This window comes from Lepisma saccharinum, chromosome 27, assembly GCF_977018435.1.
Source record: "Lepisma saccharinum chromosome 27, izLepSacc3.1, whole genome shotgun sequence".
In the NCBI taxonomy this organism is placed as follows: Eukaryota; Metazoa; Arthropoda; class Insecta; order Zygentoma; family Lepismatidae; genus Lepisma; species Lepisma saccharinum.
In genome coordinates this window covers 58,566,963-58,578,382 of record NC_139255.1, presented here as the reverse complement: position 1 = coordinate 58,578,382, position 11,420 = coordinate 58,566,963, and the positions used below count along the sequence as shown (strand labels likewise).

Genomic DNA, 11,420 nt, shown 5'->3' with positions numbered 1-11,420 from the left:
CTTCAATAAATTAATCAGACTGCCACACGGGAGAACCGGGTTCGATTCCCGGGATGGGTGGTCTAACGCCGGAATTTTTCCGCCCGTCTGCCCGCATAAAAGCGGTTCTGGGGCTCACCCAGCCTCAAATCAATGGGCACCTGAGGGCAACACTGGGGGGGGTAAAGGCGGTCGGAGCGTGGTGCTGATCACATCACCTCCAACATGGCTGAGATCCAGAATGTGTGGGACCCTAACCCCACAGTGCTATGTGGACGAGGAACTTTGCCTTGCTTTACCATACATACTCATAGCCAACCTTATCGCTACAAGGCGAGATGTTCGATTGATTTGTGTTTTACGTCCACTTTATGCACAGTAAGGCTAATCGGCACTGGACCTACAGTTTCAAGTGGGATCCGGTGACGACGCTACCACTGCGCCTTCGGGAAGGCCCCGCGAGACGTCCGAGTTTCGATTCCAGATCAGATGTGCATGTACAATTGAGTTTGTTTCATCACTCATTAGTTCGTCATTCATCCTTGACAGTCTACGCCCGGCTTTTCCCTCCGAGTCAGTGTTGCCAACTTAGCTCTCTTGGAGCCAGAGCTGGCTCTTTCGTGCACTCGTTTGCCTGTGAACTGGGGCGCCTGTCCCCGTGCGCCACTATGATACCATCACTGGTTCCGGCATACACCTAGACCAACTTTTGTCATAATTATACATTTTGCACGTGACGTGATATTGTTATATTGGCTGCGTCACCCCACCCCCTCTTAAATCCCAAGTCATTTTTTTTATATAGCGCCGTGTTGACGTGAAATTGGCATAATATTGTTACTAGGGAATCCTTTATTTTCGATTTCGTACGACCATGAAATGGGTAATGCCGCCGGATCTAGATGGTGAAAACTAAGAATAAATTGTCATCAAATTAGAGTTAACGGTAATAGCAGCGCCCCACCCCTTTGACAACTAACATTACCCTAGGAAAAACTTTATCCAGACTTCGTAAATCTAACTCCTTGAAAGTAATTTTTAACTCAATTTAAGGTGAAATTTAGCTCTTTTATGCTCACCAGGTTTGGCAACACTGCCAAGAGGCAAGGAGAAATGCATAGGGCTTATGGGACTATTATTTGATTTGTTATCTTGGGAATATCAAACTTCCGATGGAGTAGAAAATGATATCAACGGGAAGGGGGCAGTTTGAAGAAGTGATTGCCCAGCAGAAAAGTCGAAACTCCCATTTGATTAGCCGTAACTTGATGTTGAAGTTAATTCCCCATAAGGAATACATGGGATTCCGAAAATTCTTATTCGTCATATTATTTAAAGGTCCTATCTAGCTTAATATCAACATAAAAAAACGCTTCCACTTGCAACATGGAGAGAAATTCATACTTTTGGATACACCCAGGTTTTTTTTAGTAGCAGTGCTCATTTGGGCGATATTGAAATAAATGCACAATCGTATCTTGTCCCCTTAATCTTAACCGAAGTGGAAATTAGAAATGACAGAGCGGAAAATGTTAATACAAAACTGTAACCTTTGGTAATATTTACCCCGATATCAGTACCGTAGCTACATATTTCGACACCCTCCTCGTACCCCCCTCTCCCCCGGCACTACGAAGCACCAATATTTTATGTGATGTTTATATCCTACAAATTTTGAAATGAGGAAACAAAGAAAGACACAGTGAAAAATAATGTAGGTTATATTTCAGGATTCGTGATTTGCATTTCTGAATTTCAAAAGAGTTTAGCATATTTAAAAATATTTCAGTTATGTCTGAAGAACATCTTTTAAAATTTACTATTAGTACTACTTTAAGAAACATAAATTCCAGCTACGAGGATATACCTATTCCAATCGCATATTCTGACTTCGTTATCTTAAGAAAAAAGCTTTGAATGGCGTCCTGTGTTCATGACGAGGCTTCAAACCCCCTTGCCTCTCTCGCTCCGGCCCTGCCTGACGTCTTCAAATTCCTCTGTAATAAATTGTAATAAGATACTGTTGATGAGGAACTTTAGTCCTGGGACGTCAGCAACATCACAATGTATGGAAAGGCGTCCGTGGTGAATGAACCGTTGCATTACACCAACGAACCCGGCTACTGTGAGCATTCCTTGGCCTCGCAATCAGCATTTGAGGGAGTCTCCACTTCCTGCATCGTGTCCTGCTCGCAAGGCACTACTTTCCGCCTTTCGACTGGTCTTGCAGTATGTATTCACACGACTTGTAACAATAACGGATTCCACCACTGATAACAGCCTTATCTCACAAAGCAGCTGTCTTGGTCATGGGCGTCGGGAGGAGGGGGTGGGGGTCGACCCTCCGGGAATTGACATTGTTCATTTCAAGTTGCAAAAAATCACAATATACGTGTTATTAACAATTAAAATAACAAGGTGTGTTCAGAATAACAAAATACAGATTCGTTAAATAGAAAAATTGAAGTAAGAACCAGTTTATATTTCAATATTCTATACACCAAAGAAAAATGATTTTACAGCATTCAATATTCCAAAAATCAGAGTTTTATGTGAGAGGTCACACAACATACACTACGACTACCCCCAAACTTTTAAAGGTTTTTCTTCAATGAGGTGCATAAAAGTTAATAACAGAACAGAATAACTGTGCATTTCAGTACAGTAACTGTATGACTGATTCACCTCGTTTATTTTACTTTGCACTTCTACCACTTTTGGCTAATCGCGAAGATAAGGATGAGTGATGAATGATGATGAAATTCATGAAGGGAGGCTCACAAATAAAACCCATGCCCAGACCGGGATTCGAACCCGGGACCACTGACGTCGCAGTGCGATATGCTAACCACTCCACGGAGATGGCAACTGCATGACATGTAAAGTAATAATAAACATGCAGTTGTGCTGTATACTCAGTCATCTGGTAGATCAAGCAGAAGAGTCTCCCTAAGGATACAAGAACAATACAAATAATAATAATAATACATTTGGAATAAACATTTGTTAGTCTTTATTAGTTTATAACATTCGAACCTGGGACCTCTGGTTTCGTAACCCGATACGCTAACCACTCCCCCACGGAGGCCGGATGCGCCTACCTGCAATCGTCCCTATAGAGTGTAAATAAATGTTTACAATTTTTCCTCTTCATCTCGTCAGATATGATATTCTCAAGTTATCTCTTATTTTTTTCCTGGTACATACGTTTATTGCAAAATATCACTTCGTATTGCATTTCTATTTGTTTCATAAGTTTTCTTATTGCACAATGTGAGGAATCGAGATGTTATTTACAGATATTTTGTTGTAAACAGTTTCGTGCGTCTGAATTTCCAATTCTTTTCATAACTGATGATTTCGGTGTGAAGTTGCCAACAGGTGACTGGGCTGAAGTTTTCTTCGTAAAGAAATAAATATCGGACTCTCGAATCCTGGATCTGACTGGCCAATGTCTCTCTCTCTCTCTGTTTGTTTCTATCTCCCTTACACACACACATTCACATTGCGAGACGCACAAAGAGAGGTTTTCTGTCTGCTGCGTAGAGTGAAATTATATCCGTAACAGCTCTGGCCGTTCTGCGCTTGCACCTTGGGAGCGAGTCATAACTCAACACGCCTCCAATCAAGAAGTGAACGGCTGACGTCATCTCTACTCTGCGCCTATAGCTAACTCTAATGCTCACGCTGTACACTGCTCGTAGGCTCGCTGGCTAGACTCGCGCAGTCAGCTGGAGATGTTCCGAATGCACGTGGACTCTACTTGAAGGTCGAAGGAGAAATACACAGAATGAGAGAGAGAGAGAGAGAGAGAGGAAATACACATAAACGAGAAAGAGAGAAAAAGACGAGCATAGATAGAGAAGAAGGAGAAACAGGCGTCGCTGCCATAAATTTTTGTGGGGGAAGAGAAAACATTGAGAAAACTTGAATATCAGAAATAATAACAACAATTATAATTATTATGTATTATGATTATTATAAACTAATAAAAAAATAAACAAATTCTATTCCAATTTATTATTATTATTATAACCTTGGGGACAATTTTCCACTTGAGTCACAAGATGAGAGCACATCTGTTTACATTTCATATAGTTAGTGTACTGAAATGCATAGTTATACTATGTTGTTATTAACTTTGACACAACTCGTTCAAGAAAAAGTTAGGGGGAATTTTAGTCATAGTGTTTATGTTGTGCGACATTTCACATAAAACTTTATTTTTTAAAAAAAATTGTGAAAGCATTTGTTCTTTGGTTCAAATGGTAGAGTATATATATTTACACTATTATTTTGATTCTTTTTACTTTTTTTATTCTGTTCGAATAATAACTAACTAAACTTTATTTCCGTTATTAACAATAAAAGTAACAAGCATTGTTTTTTGTCCAACCTGAGGTGAACCATGTCCATGGGCAGGAGGATGGGAGCGATGGACCTCGACGCCCACGGAACGAGACACACACAGTTAAAGAACAGATAATAAAATACACCCAGAGACAACTTGAAGGAAGAGAGACGTAGTGATTCACCAATTTTAAGTAAACAAAGTTGCAGCCAGTTCGTAGCAAGGGTGAACTGGACTCCGTAGGAAACAGGAGGTCTGTGACACACGAAGGAAGGCAGCTGCGATCCAAAGCTCGAGACTTGGACTTCGATCCGGAAGACAGGGATGATTCTGCTGTGACACAGTGATTTCTCGAGGGCGAAGTCCTTCACTGACAGACTCTAATGTTCCCATGGCAAGACAGTGCAGTATAGTTAATCCGCGTACGTGTGTCTGACCTAGGCTCCTTACACGCGGCACATTTTACGGCTCTGCAAATTACCTGCTAAAATTAATTGCATACCACTAACACAGTGGTACAGTGGGATCCATGAGTATTACCGTGCAAATTGTCCATGACTATGTTCATTAATTTTTCTCTTATATCCTATGTGTTTTTATGCGATGGATTTTTATGTATGCTGGTGCAGAAGTTGTCAACAGCTTGTTTTGAGTTTTCATTTAATTCTTGAAGCTCTTGTTGGGTGAAATAAAGTGCACGAACATGGTGATGGACAATTTGCACGGTAATACTAATGAATCCCACTGTACCAGAGGTGGGATGTGTATTATTTCATCGAAAAGAAACCGAAGTCATTAATTTATTTACTTAAACTTTCGGATACAGTGCTGAAAGACCATTTTGTACTGAAATTGTAGCAAGAAGAAAACAAGACAATACAAAGGGTTTAGCAAAGGCGGCCGGAGCGTGGTGTTCATCACATCACCTCCAAAGTGGCCGAGATCGAGAATGTGTGGAGGCCTACCACATATCCTCTAAATGTGCCTTCATAGCATATGCTATATGCACGAGGAACTTTACCTTATCTATAATTATGTTATTGGATATGGTTAAATATTGCCAACGTTATAATTAAAGTAACAGTTTGATATTGAACACACCCAGTTTTGTACGAGTAATTAAATTTAGTAATGAATATCGCTACAGGGGTGAATCAGAATTTAAATGGAACAATAACTTTGAAACTTTTAATAGCCTCACATAATTCTCAGTCTAAACTTTCAACATATTCTGCTTATTGCTCTTAAATAATAATAATAATAATATAATACCATATATATATATATCCAGTATTGGTGAAATTATTGGACTCATTGTATAAAAGAAGCACCTTTCCTTGCTTTGAAAGTGTTCTAACTAAATAAATTTGACGATTGTTATAACTTTTTATGGGATTAAACTGTTTGTCTGCTTCGATATAATCTTATGCTCTGTCCCAAGAATAGGTGGCAGCATGTTTCTTTGCACATTTGCAAAAATGCCTTGAACAATACGTACATTGTTTACCGTGTTGTTTATGCTATTTTTTTGGTTATTAGAAAGGAAATAATATTAATTCTGATTGTTGTAAGGGGGTTCTTTATTTGCATCTCCGGTGCAACATGTAATTTCATAAACCACGTGGTTTGAAGTTTAGAAATATGAGTGATAAAGGAATTGTACAGAAGCAGTGATTAAAAGGCTCGAAAAGAGCCAAAAGTGGTCACACGAAGTACTGACAGTATACTTGCAGTGTGTATAACAATGCAATGTGTATCACAAAACATTAAATCTCAAATTTCTCTACATAAAGTGAGATTATCTGTTTAATTGTTTAAACAAATGAGTCCAATAATTTGACCAATACTGTATATATATAATGTAAATGATATGTAATATATTTATATTATGATTATGTAGGACAGCTGTACTTCAGACTAAGAAAAGAAAATATGATACATTTTGATTATACACTGGGAATATAATCAATCCACGTCGCCAGTCATTCTGCGCACAAAACAGAAGCGAGTTTTTTCGCGATACACAAACCGAGCGAGGATTGTGACCTCGAAATCGATGGCCCCTCCTCCCGATTCATGGAAGCGATACGACGGCCGATAGCAACACGCAGCTCTTTTTATTACACTACAATTTTCCCCCGCCCGATAAGGCGATTGTTTACAAAAAAACGGACGGTTCTCGGAAGCGGATTTAATTATCTTTCAGGGATGCAAGAAGGGTCAAGGTTCGCAAGTACCTGTTTCCCTTTGACTGAACAATCGGAGGAAACACCAGAGGACTCTGCTTATCTTGTCCTCATGCGATACGACCACTTTTAGTTGCTCTAGATTCGTCGTGTTACCTGCAGACCGACTCCCGCTACGTAAATTTCACGTACATGAAGGAATCGATTTTTAAAACAACCTCTACATCGTGAGAACAAAATGACGATTCTTTGTGAACATTATATTTTCCTTATATTGGAGTTTTATTCTTCATTTTAAAATGTATAAACATGGTTTTATTAAACATAGAATATTTTTAGAGAAGGTCTTGATTGACAAGCCCGTTCGTACATTAAGAATGAAGGTGAAAAGTTCAAACAATGAAAAGCAAACAATAATAATATTCATAACGCTGTATATAAGGAACGAATGTAATTTCAAAGTCTTACAAGAAAATAGTGCATGGTTCTAAACTTTTGTTTTCAAAATCTAACTATCCAAATCGAATTTACAAATGCCAAAATTACGTGAAAGATTTTTCTCGTTTTACTACAGCTACGTAAAACTGACGTACAGTGCACAACATAACAAACTAAATCAATACCTTCAGCGTGTGGGTGCGAGGTGGGAGGTAGGGGAAGGATTTGAGCGCAAAGGATACGTAAATTTTACGTCCGGTAGTGTTCTGGGGTTAAATTTTTATTTTACTGCATTCTGTCTATAAAATCTGTGGAACAGGGCCGCGCATGAGGGTAGAGGAGGGGAGAAAGCAGTGCGTGCTGCTCCAAACGGCTGGTGGCCACCAGATTTTTCCTCCTCCATGCACTCAGTTCCCTTCATACGCATCCATTGGTCGAGCTGTCTCGCGTTACTAAAGTTCAAATCACCAACCCTGAGACCTTCTGTAAACAAAACTCATAGAAGCAAAATAATCCACACGAAAATCCAGCGTTGTTACAGGATTCATTACGTAAGGTAAAACAACGGCCAATTTGTAGTATGGGATACGCTGCCGCAAATGACGTCTCACTTTAAACCCAATGCTCTTTCTTTTGTACTTATTGTCTCACCTTTATGGTTAACTCTTTGCACCAGTAATCATTTCGCATAAATTTGACTTCTTTCTTGCATGCGAATTGAATATATTTTACTTGCAATTTTTTTAGACAAAATGATATAACATGGTAATGTATATTTCTAAGGTTTAATATAGATAGGAGTGTATTAGAAATTTGTTTGTAGATTTTATGTAAATAAAATATATAATTGGCATAAAGAGCCATATGCAATGCTGTAAGTCCAATAAATATATTGATGATGATGATCAAAACAAGACAAAGAAAGTTCGTAAATTTATTGCGGTTGGAAACTTTGACAAGCATCCTAATAACGATTTTTGTTCCGCCAAATATAGTGCACTTCGTAAAATAACTTGGTGACATGGCAAGGCAAGATAAGTGTGAACATTTTGTAGGAATATACATTGTAACTTTCAATGAGCTTAGATATTTGTGTACATAATGATATTTTATAACATTGGTTATTGTCTAAAAAAAAAATCATGTGAACATCAAGGAAATAGTGCCACTTTCAACATGGCGAGTTCTATGCGTGCGAGAAGGTCTCCGTGTTCAGTGATACATCGACTCTGTGAGACGGTTTGTTTACAGAAGGTCTTAGGGTTGGTGATTTACACTTTACTTGCGCAGGGACTTGTTTTCGTTCGCCTGCTCCAGAGTTTCCCGGGACAGCGTACACTCACCGGCATTAAAAATGGGATATCTTCATCCTGAAGTGTTCGCTTCTCTGCAAGATGTTGGCTGCGTTGCCTAAAGTCTGCTTTAGACGAAAGCATTTTCCTTAACATTTACGCCATGACAGAAATGCTACCGTGTAAAGCGAGAAATCAGATGCCATGGCATATTTCATGGCATTTCTCAAGGATTGGCTCGGTCCGTACCATTTTACGTAGCGTAACCAATCAGAGGCGAGCTCTAGGTCACGAGCGAAGTTGTAATGGCGGCCGCGTGAGATGTAAACAACGTATCACTTCACACTTTTAAACGACGATAACTATTCAACCGAGAGGAATATCGCTTCGTATTAAATGGTTTTAGGTAGAGAAGAATGGCGCTGATTAAATACATACTTTGTAACGTTTACCGTACACGTATGAAAGAATATTTTAGCTTTTTCAATTGTAATCAGCATTGACGGCGTAAATCGACGTGCCTTTCGTGCTGCATGTATTGTACATTGTAATTGAAACAGCTAACCGAAATGTTCCATAAAATGCTTTCGTGTAAAGCACTACCTGTTCTAAGATTTTTGGAAGCATTTACATAGCATTTATGCTAGCAAAAAATGTTAACGGAAATGCTTTCGTCTAAAGCCGGCTTAACTCAACGGCACTGAGTGGATTTTAATAGCAAATTTTCAATGCCAAGTTCTATCCCCACCGTCGAGTTCTATACTACCTAAGTTCTATACCCCGTGTACTTTGCACCATGCCTGAGATAGGGCTGTGGGGCGTAGGACCCACACACATTCTTGATCTCGACCATTTTGGAGGTGCTGTCATCAGCACCACGCTCCGGCCACCTTTACCCGGTTGTCCCCAGGTACCCATTGATTTGAGGCTCGGTGAGCCCCAGAGCCGCTTTATGCGGGGACAATGCTGAAATAATTCCGACCTTAGTTCACCCACTCCGGAGGAGGGCAGTCAGACGCCAGACGTCGCGATGCGATGGATTCTGGGCTCCTGCAAGAACGGATGATGATAAGGGCATCGCAGCCATTTCCAGCTTATTCCCCAACCTTAACTGCATCGAAAGTGCATGGACACTCCTGAAAAGAGCTATCGTAAATCGTCCCAAACCCAGCACAGACCCTCCGATAGCTCCTCAAGATACATCGGACAACCTGGTGCCAATCACGCCGCCCATTGGTTGCTGAAGACCAGGAATCATGCAACTGTGTTTTCCTCTTTCTGTCTCATTTCCTTTCAACCCCATTCCCTTCTGTAAACATGTAATGATATATCAGCATATGTACATTTTAATTATGTCATTCTATATACACGTATATATTATCATTTGCAATTCAAGCATCTCCTGTACAATTAATGAAGAATACAAAGGCAACATATGAATTTATCTTCCAGAATATGATTTTCGTAGAATTGTCCCAAAATATTTTCAAGTTCATTGACTCAAATTTCTTATAACCAGACACTTATAGTTTGTAAGCAAGGGATTTTAAGCTAAAATACAAATCGTAATTTTTTAGCAAAGTTATTTATCACTTAACATTTTAAAGGCTTCTTTGTATTAGTTAATCACAATGGCATGAACTAGCTTTCATTTCTCTCATAATCCTTCAATTCTTTCTCAGTTCTGAATAAGGGGACTTTGTAATTTCTATTAAGTTGTTCCACATGAATGTCAGATTTGGTAGTGAAACTTCAAATAACGGTAACTCAGTGGAAAGGAAATTTTATTAATCAAAATAGGTACCAAAAGATGTTACACACTTCACCCAACGAGATACTAGTGCATTAATGCCACCTCCGTAGATGTTCAACGTTCTGGACTGTAAGAAACTCCTCAAAGGCGTTTTTGACAGCTGCTTCATTTGTGAACTAATACATTTCTTGTTGTGTATATATACACATGCATGTACATATGTACAGTGCGTTCGTTTTGGCTCTGGGCCGAGATAGAGCGTGAACAACTTTGAAGAACCCTTATAACACAGATTAGTACTCATTATGCAATATAAATATAACGGACATTTTTCTTGTAGTGGCAACGCTGTTGGTATATGCTTGTCAGTTGTCGCATGATGCACTTCGCAGATTGCTGGAGAATGATCGGCGTTGGAGCACCCACCTTATTCTCCTGACATGAGTCCCTGCGACTTTTATTTGCTTCCCAAGATGAAGGAACCGCTGAGGGGAAAACGCTTTACAAACTTCCCGAGCATTATTCCGGCCACAGGGTGGTCTCTGAGCACACTGGCACGAACGGGAGCTCTCAACGGCATCCAACGACTGCCAGATGTTTGGAAACGTGTTCACACAGCAGCAGGAGATTACACTGAATGATTGTAATTTATTTATTTATTTAAATACATGACACTACAGGCAAATGCCCACTTACAGTGTCTTGTATTATAACACTGTTTGGTACACAAAATATGCAATCAGCAGAATTCATAAGGTACAATACTATGATATTATGTGTTACAGTAATATAAAAATTAATATAAGATTAGATCCATTGAGTTGGTGTTTTAAGTCCACTTTATGCACAGTAAGGCTAATCGGGACTGGACCTACAGTTTAAAGTGGGATCCGAACCACTTGTGCCTCCACCGGGTATCGAACCCGGGACCCCTTGATTACAAGACAATGACGCTACCACTGCGCCATGGGGGAGGCCAATATAAGATTAGATATGAAAGAGAAGTATAGAGTATTAACCTGACAGTTTGGGTTAGAGCTTACACATGATAACCAAGAAAATAACCAGGGAAAAACATATGAGCTTCACCTTACATATAAACGATGATATATAGATGTAATGATAGTAAATAGTAAATAACACAAAAAGAAAAAAGATAAAGTAGGATGGACTCTTTCGCCTGCACATAAAGAGACTGAACTACTAAACGAAGTTAAGTGCGTATCTTCTTTGATGTCTCTTTCTCATACATGTTGACACTCCAACAACAATGATCCTCGTATAATTGTCTACATGCTTAAGATATGTGCGTAACTAAGCGAGACGTTACGGGACGAAAATGCCGGCATCTTAACCATGTTATGCGCTACCTCGGCCCACAGCCAAAACAAAGGCACTGTATACGTGTGTGTATACAGCAC

At 39.5% G+C, this 11,420-nt stretch overlaps 1 non-coding gene across 1 annotated transcript; it reads right to left on the bottom strand.

Moving 5' to 3' along the window:
* Positions 1-10,901: 10,901 nt before the first annotated feature.
* On the bottom strand, positions 10,902-10,976 carry TRNAT-UGU (transfer RNA threonine (anticodon UGU)). The gene has a single exon. It is a non-coding gene; the product is annotated as a tRNA-Thr (tRNA).
* Between the last annotated feature and the right edge of the window lie 444 nt (positions 10,977-11,420).